Here is an 8,443-nt window from a genome sequence, read left to right as displayed (position 1 = left end):
CATCCCCTTCTCCTAACAGCCCCCCTAAAACCCCCGACCAATCTAACCCCCCCTGTCCCTTGCCTGTCCCAACCGCTCTCTACACCCCCTTCTCCTGACAGCCCCCGGAACTCCCAACCAATCTAACCTTCCCGTTCCCTGTCCCTTGCCTGCCATGTCATTGCAATGCAGACATATCCTTAGACTCTGATCCGGTGAACATCAAGCTTGATTTCAATGGGATTATTCATGGCAGTTGTCATAAATATAAAGGGAAGGGTAACCACCTTTCTGTATACAGTACTATAAAATCCCTCCTAGCAAGAGGCACAAAATCCTTTTACCTGTAACCTAGCTGGCACCTGACCAAAAGGACCAATAAGGGGACAAGATACTTTCAAATCTGGGGAGGGGGGAAAGGTTTTGTTTTGTCTGTTCTTGGTCTGTCTGTTCTGTGTGCTTGCCGGAGACAGATCAAGAAGGCAAGCAATCCAACTCAATTAGAATTAGTAAGTAATAATAAGGAAATGTGTTAGCTTACTTTTATTTTGGCTTGTGATTTTCCTTGTCTAGAGGGAGGTTTAGCCCTGGATTTGTAACTTTAAGGTTTTGCCTAGAGGGGAAATCCTCTATGTTCTTGAGTCTTTTGTTATTCTGTAAAGTACTTACCATCCCAATTTTACAGAGGTAATTCTTTTATCTTTTCTTTAATTCAAATTCTTCTTTTAAGAACCTGATTGTTTTTTCATCGTTTTAAGATCCAAGGGTTTGGATCTGTGTTTACCTGTACCAATTTGTGAGGGATTATTCTCAAGCCTGCCCAGGAAAAGGGGTAGGGGCTTAGGGGGATATTTGGGGAAGGTAGGGCTCGAAGTGGCCCTCCCTAAATGTTTGTTTAAATCACTTGGTGGTGGCAGCGTTACTTAATCCAAGGAATAGGGGAGTTTTTAACCTAAGCTGGTAGAAATAAGCTTAGGGGGTCTTCATGCGGGTCCCCACGTCTGTACCCTAAAGTTCAGAGTGGGGAGGGAACCCTGACAGCAGTAAAGTTAGGCACACGAATAAGTGTTTAAAGGACTGGGAATTTACTGTGTATTTTACCAGCCTTGTCGTACATAAACCCACTTGTTCCTGGTCCCCTCATTAACTGACAGTTTTCTATTCATTCATTCACTGACAATTTTTCTATGTATCACAAAAGACGAATGACTTTTCATTTCACCATGTACTTTTATGAAGTAACTTTTTTCATATGATATCAGCACTTGAACAATGCTAAGATGAAAAAGCCCAGTGTTTACATGTCTGTTATAGAGTTTCATGTATTATCTAGCATTGATAGAATTTTCACAAGGACTTTTTAAAATAATAGTCCCATATGTATATGCATGTTAGAAATTAATAGCTCTCATATATGTATATAATCTTATCAACTTTATTACAATTTTAAGAACATCATATTAATATTGTTTTCTTCTAAAAGTGTTTCAAATATTTTTCCAATTGCGCTGATACTTTAGAATTAATACATTATTTCCTGTCTTTTATATCAGTTACAGAATGATCACATGTGTTATCAAAATGAATGGAAAACACATACAGATAAAACATTCTAAAGGAATTGAGAAATTGTCTGTATACAAATAAAATTATGATTATTAAAATCCAACCAGAAAATAGAGGAGCAGGATCTGTTCATACATGATTCTCCTTGCTAGAATGAGTTAGCTTATTTGAACTTTAGGAAAATTCAGGCCCAGATTCAATTCATTGCTTGGCTCCATCTCCACCAAATTTATGAGACCACTTCCAAATCAAATTCACTAACAACATAATATAATATAGACGCTAACATTAAAGGATTGATTTTTAAACCTAGTCTCAATTTTTATGGGTACTTAACAATCTGATTTGTGAGCAAATTTAGACAGTTGCACATATAAATATTAACACAAACTCCTGAAATCAATCCACTAGATACAGCTGCCTCTCTCCAAAGAAACATATGATTCCATTCAATGAGAATAAGTGGTAATTTTTATATGTGTGATTTATTTATTTTATTAGTCATGTTGAAATATTAAGTAGAAGCTATAGTTTTAGTTATGCTTTTGGTTCAAACTCCTGGGCCAGTTGGCTGCTTAGATTATTTTTAGAAATAATCTTTTTAGTGGATATACTTCTACTTACAATACTGTATCTTGTGTGTTTTTTAGAAAACTTCTATGGAGCAGAAGAAATACTGTATTAGAAGCACCAGTATCAGCAGCATGTTCTCAGACAAGTCTCAAGAACATCATTCTGATGTAAAAGGATATTTTCACCACAAGGTGTCACTGTAATTCTTTTGTCTTTTTTACAGGCAAATCCCTTACAGTGAAGGACTCAAGGAACTCAATCTGTTTAATATATCAAAAAGAAGACAGAAAGGTGACTTGATTACAGTGTGTGTGTACTTTCTTGTGGAGAAAATACTGGGAGGGCTCTTTAATCCAGCAGAGAAAGGCATAAAAAGAACCAATGTCTGGAAGCTGTAGCCAGACAAATTCATTTTAGAAATTAGGCACAAATGTTTAACCGTGAGGTTAGTTAAGCATTGGAACAAACTACCAAGGAAATGGTGGAATTCTCCGTCTGCTGCTGTCTCATATCAAGACTGGGTGCCTTTCTGGAAAATATGCTTTAGCCAAACACAAGTTACTGGGCTCAATACAGGGGTAACTTGGTGTAATTTAATTGCCTATGTTATACATGAGATCAGACTTTTGGCCTTAAAACTCCATGACTCTATGAAAAAACTTACCTGACACTTCCTATTATAAGATCCTAGTTTAAATTGCTTATAATGTTGCCAAACTTTAAGCATTCAGACTGAAAATTTCCATGACCAGTGTCTTTCCCAGGCTGAAGTTGTTTGGAAGGTTTCAGCAAAAATGGTTCATCCATTTCAGAGAACAAAATTGGGAAAATAAGTTGTTTTGCCCATATTAATGAATTGGTTATAAGAATTTTTTGGAGAAACTGTGCAGCATTGCCAGTTCTCATGATTTAATCACCAATAATGTGGTTTTGGACCCTACTTGAGCCAGTCTCTCAATGATGCCGGAAGTTCCAGCCTCCACATGAGTTCCACCCCTCCCTAGGGAAAAACTCCTTCTGATTGGCTGCCTTCCACACTTCCCAGCCTCCTGGGGAAAGGCAGCCAAACTGGGCTGCTACAAGAGGTGGGCAGAGCTCTCCCTTAGAAGCCCAGAGGAGATTTTTGGGAGGAGAGAGGTTAAAGGAGGCAGCTACCATTCTCACCGTGTGGGAAGCAGAAATAGCTCCTCAGGCTGACTTTGCTCCCTCCTTTCCCTCTCCTTACATGAACAATAGGTCAGTCTGTTCATCCTTCCCATCTCTATTCCTGCAACAACAGACTTGGAGTGGGGTGGGGTGAAGAAACCCTGCAACTGCAAAGGGAGTGGAGGTGCTTCAAGGGACAGATGTGGGTTGGGAGTTTGAATGCATAATATATTGATGGGCTGAGGGATGGGAAGATAGAGGTCTGGGGATGCATAATTATTTCTGGGCCAGTGGGGCTGTGATAAATGAAGGTGGGGGGCAGAGCTCCCTTTTATGGACACTCAGCCAGCTAATAGCTACAAAATCCCTCTTAGTAGCTGTTCTCTAATTGCTCTATCTGTAAAGGGTTAAAAAGTCTCACTGCTATGTATAGGTAAAAAGAAGTGAGTGGGCAATTGTCTAAAAGAGCCAATGGGAAGGCTAAAACTTTTAAAAATTGAAACAAGACTCCCCTTTTGTCTGTCTGTTGTTCTCGGGGAGAGGCAGACAGGGAGCAGTTATGCTGTGAGAAGCTTGGGCCAGGTATGAAAACTCATCCATATTATACCTAGAAACTACTAATCTAAAACACCAGATATGTAAGTAGATCAGGACATGTCTAGGAAGACGCGATTAGGTTTATCCCTTTTATTTCTTTATGGCTTGTGGATTCCTCTGTGCTAACCCCAGGTGCTTTTGTTTTGCTTGTAACCTTCAAGCTGGACCTCAAGAGAGCTATTCTTGATGCTTAATCCTTGTAGTAGTTTTTTTAAATCTAGCAAAAGCCTAAATTCCCAGATGTATTTTCTTCCTTTTTTTAGTAATAAAATTAACCTTTTTTAAGAACAGAATTGGATTTTTGTGTCTTAAGAGGTTTGTGCACATATTGTTTAATTAGCTGGTGGCAACAGCTGATTTCCTATTTTTTTTTCTTTTTCAGCTCTTCCCTGGAGGAGGGGTGAAATGGCTTGAGGGTACCCCACAGGTAGGAATTCCCAAGTGTGCCTTCTTGGGTTCTCAAAGGTTTTGCACATGGCAGGGCCGGCTCCAGGCACCAGCCCTCCAAGCATGTGCTTGGGGTGGCACCTGGAGGGGGGCGGCGCTCACCCGGGGAGAGCGGGGCCACGGCCGGGCTCTCCGCCCTCCCCCGGCGCTCCAGCCGGCTGGGGAGAGCGGGGCCGCAGCCGGGCTCTCCGCCCTCCCCCGGCGCTCCGGCCGATAGGGGAGAGCGGGGCCGTGGCCGGGCTCTCCGCCCTCCTCCCGGCACTCCGGCCAGTCGGGGAGAGCAGGGCCCCGGCCGGACTCGCCGCCCTCCTCTCGGCGCTCCGGCCGGTCGGGGAGAGCGGTGTGTGTGTGTGTGTGTGTGTGTGTGTGAGAGAGAGAGAACAGCATGTCCCGCTCCCTTTCACATGGTGTCTGGTTGATCAGTCAGTCCATAACTCTGGTGTTTGTATCTTTGAGTTTCTACTGTATTTAAAAACCATGCACTCCAGTAGGAGTGCCAGAACCTCCCCCGTCCCACCTCTTCCCTCCTGAGGCTCCACCTCTTCCCTGAAGCCCCACCCTTGCCCTGCCTCTTCCCCCCCAAGGCCCTGCCCCTGCCCCACCCTTTCCCTGAGGCCCCACCTCTGCCCCACCCCTTCCCCCATTCACTCATCTTCCCCTGTCACTTGCTGCTTTCCCCCTCTCCCTCCACCCAGGTTGGGAGGGACTTGTGGAGCCGGGGCTGGGAGCTGCAGCCACCCGATGCAGGTAGGAGGCAGCCCTCATGGAGTAGGGGCTGGCATGGCATGGCTGATGACCCGGTGCCTCCCTGCCTCCTCTGCCCACAGTAACGGGACTTTAAGTGTCTGGTTAGTAGATCTGATTGGATACTGTAACTGTCACACAGAGTTATGAGCCTTTTTAAAATAATCACAGTTTGCGTATCCTCAGTAGAGACTTGTCAGAGTTTGGGCACTGAATTCTCCAAAGATTCTGTCTGTACTGAGCATGCACCAGCCCCTCTTCTCTCCTGTGTCATCAGACTGTGCATGTACCATCTCTCCAGAGCAACTGAGCATGCTCTCTCCTGGAGCTGTAATAGCTGAGCAGGACTTTTACCCCACTGTGGTACCTGGCACCTGAACTAAGCAAGGAGACTGTTTTTCTTATGCTCTCAATGACCCTCTTGCTGGTACCCAGGCAGTGAGGGGAAATAAGAAACAGCCTGATCTAGAATGCAGAAGGGTGAGAAATGGTATGTGTATGTTTCGGAAAACGGTGGGGAAAAAAGAGTAGGGCATTGCTTGGTACTAGGTCTCAGTTTGGTCCCTGATCTTTAAAGTGCAAATGGCACTGAATCTCCCTGTCCACCCTCTTCTCAACCCCGAAAAGAAGGACATTTTCATTTCCCCACTGAAACACTCTGTTTTCTTCTGCCATTAAGGAAGCCTTAAATTTGTATTCCAGCTACCTTTTTTCCTCCTTTCAATTCCACTGCATCTATAGTTACTCCTGGTTCCCCCCCCAGGAGTAACTATAGATGCAGTGGAATTGTGTGCCACTGGGTGTGTGCAGAATTCATTTCCCCCGAAGATTTCTTTGCTTCCCACAGAAAAATGACTTTCTGACAGGGAAGCAAAGGGAAGCTGCAAGAGCAGTCACGCACCACTCCCTAGAAGCGCAGGTACATCATTTCAGGCACCTGGATCAGCCGGCAGAGAGGTAAATCACTGCGGGGCTGGGGACACCCTAGCCAGTGGCTCCTACTCTGAGCTGGGATCAGCTGCTAGTCCCGGCTGGGCTGGAGGCAGGAGAGGATGGGATTTCCTCTTCCCCTGCAAGGAGTAGCTGGGGCTGTGTCAGACCCACCCCAGAAACCTCCCCCAGCGGCAGGAAGCTCAGCATCCTCCCTTGCTTCCTGCCCCCATCGCTCCTCAGCTGCGGAGGGAGGGGGTTACTGTATGGGGAGCTGCTCCCCCAGCCACTCAACCGTGGTGCATCTGGACCTGCCATACCCAGACACCCCCTCCAAGTCTCACCCTGTACATCTAGAACCCCCTAGCCCTCCATACCCAACCCTTGCACCCAGAGCTCCTGCCTCTGGACCCTTACCCCTGAACCCAGATCACCCCCCACTGAGGTCCCTGCACTCAAACCCCCACCCTGATGAGTCCCACCCCCTGCACCACCCTGAGCCCCCACATACAGACCCCCATGCCACTGACCCCCAACTTGCTGCACCCAGACCCCCACCAAGCCCTACTCCTTCAGCACCCAGACTCCCTCGCTGAGACCCCTACACCCAGACCACTCCACTGAGCCCCAACCACCTTCACCTGGAAGCCCCTGCAGAATCCCATTGCCCCTGCACCTGGAATCTCCCCCCAACGAGCCTCTGTGCATCCAGATCCCCCCCACACATAGACTCCCCACTGAGCTGCCTGCACCCAGATTGCCCAACACAGAACCCTCTCACCCCACACCTCGATCCCCCCACATGGAGCCTCTCCACACTTGGATCCTGCCTGGTTGATCCTGCCTGCCCCACACCTGGTGTGCCTGGTGCAGAGAGGCAGGGCCCCAACGTGTTGCTGGGACAGGTCCAGGCCTTGTGCTGTGTCAGGGTGGGGTGCAGCCTCACTGCTGAGTCAGTGTCCCAGGGGGTGGGGGCGTTGCAGGGTGATCTCCCACCTCTGTGCAGCCAGTGGCCTGTGCTCCCCAATGGCATGCTAGAGCCTCTGCATTTATTTATTGACAAATAAAACTTGCAGAATTTTAAAATGTACAGAATTTTTTATTTTTTGGCAAAGAATGCCCTCAGGCATATATAGTCACTATTCACCTGCATTATCTAGGGATAAATTTGTAGAGCATCAGCCTTGCTTATCCCTCTGTCTGTAGGCTGGGAATGAGATCTGAATATCAGTTTACATGACTCCTGTCACTGTAAACAAGTTTCGAATGAATTTATCTTTACAAGTCCTTTGGAAGTCAGAGGAATATAATCTTCATTTTAGAGATGAGGTACCAAGGGATAGAGAAAGTAAATAATATGCTCAAGATCACACAGAAAGTCTATGGCTGAGGCAGGAATTGAACTCCTGTAGCCTTAGTACTATCCAGAACCTTAACCACAAGACCACCTACAGTCCTACAGCATGGAACTATGCTGCACTACACACAGGAAGGTGGTGGCTCTCTCCTGTTCCCTAGACCATATGCATAAGGTCTTAGAGGCCTCAGCGTGGGAATATACAGTGCAGCAAAATATTGCAATATTTGCAAGAAGACATCTGTTGAACTGAGTATGTTTGAGTTTTGATCATAGTAATCATGGAACCTGGAGGGAGGATCATGGATTGCTGATTGAATAAACAGCTGTTTTTCTTTAATAAGTATGGAGTTGTCTCATGTCATTATCTAGCCTGTGAAACATAGATCAAAAGACAAACCTGGCTTTGGATTTTTGCCTGAACCATTTGTTCAGCTGTACACACCATAGGTGCTGGAACGCGAGATGCGGGGCGTGCTGCTGCACCTCCTGGCTTGAAGTGGTTTCCAGTAGATACAGGGTTTACAGCTTGGTTCAGTGGCTCTCAGCATCCCCCCTATACAAATTGTTCCAGCACCCCTGGTACACACTTGTAATTTTAGTTATTATTTGTCACATGTACCTAGAAAGTGGCCTTCTCTCTCCTTTGTGGAAGAGCATAAAGAATCTAGAACTGGCTGCACCCAAAGTGAACAGGAAATGTGAATCAGAACACTTACCATAGCAACTGAGAAAGGTTAATTTTAAACAGCAGTGAAGCATAGGTATAAGCTCTATAGAAAAAACCCCAAAGATAATTAGATAATTTCTATTTCAGAGTCCCCAGGAGGCACATCTATCCAGTAGTCCAACCAGAGGACAAATCCAGGGAGAGTTTAAACTGGGTGTGTGTGGATGAGAGAGGAATGCACAAGGAGGATTATCCGGACTTTCACATGATAGAGTCTGTAAACCAAATAGATTATTGTTATTATTTAAACTGTAATCACCCCTCCTGAATTCTAGGCTTTAACAAGTTCTGCTAGAGAGTAGTCATACGTTGTTCTGATGACGGAAGAGATAAACACTGACTGAACAAAATTCTGAGAAACCAGAGAGTACTGT

The 8,443-nt window shown here is 45.6% G+C and overlaps 1 long non-coding RNA gene across 1 annotated transcript in view; it reads left to right on the top strand.

Moving 5' to 3' along the window:
* Window positions 1–4,258: 4,258 nt before the first annotated feature.
* LOC117874800 overlaps window positions 4,259–8,443 on the top strand; it is a 32,785-nt gene continuing 28,600 nt past the window's right edge. Inside the window, exon 1 of the long non-coding RNA XR_004645084.1 lies at window positions 4,259–4,288. This is a non-coding gene — a long non-coding RNA (uncharacterized LOC117874800). The remainder of the gene's footprint in view (window positions 4,289–8,443) is intronic.

Source organism: Trachemys scripta, chromosome 3, assembly GCF_013100865.1.
Source record: "Trachemys scripta elegans isolate TJP31775 chromosome 3, CAS_Tse_1.0, whole genome shotgun sequence".
Classification (NCBI taxonomy): Eukaryota; Metazoa; Chordata; order Testudines; family Emydidae; genus Trachemys; species Trachemys scripta.
Note: the sequence above shows the minus strand (reverse complement) of the source record. Positions and strands in the feature narration are given on the sequence as shown.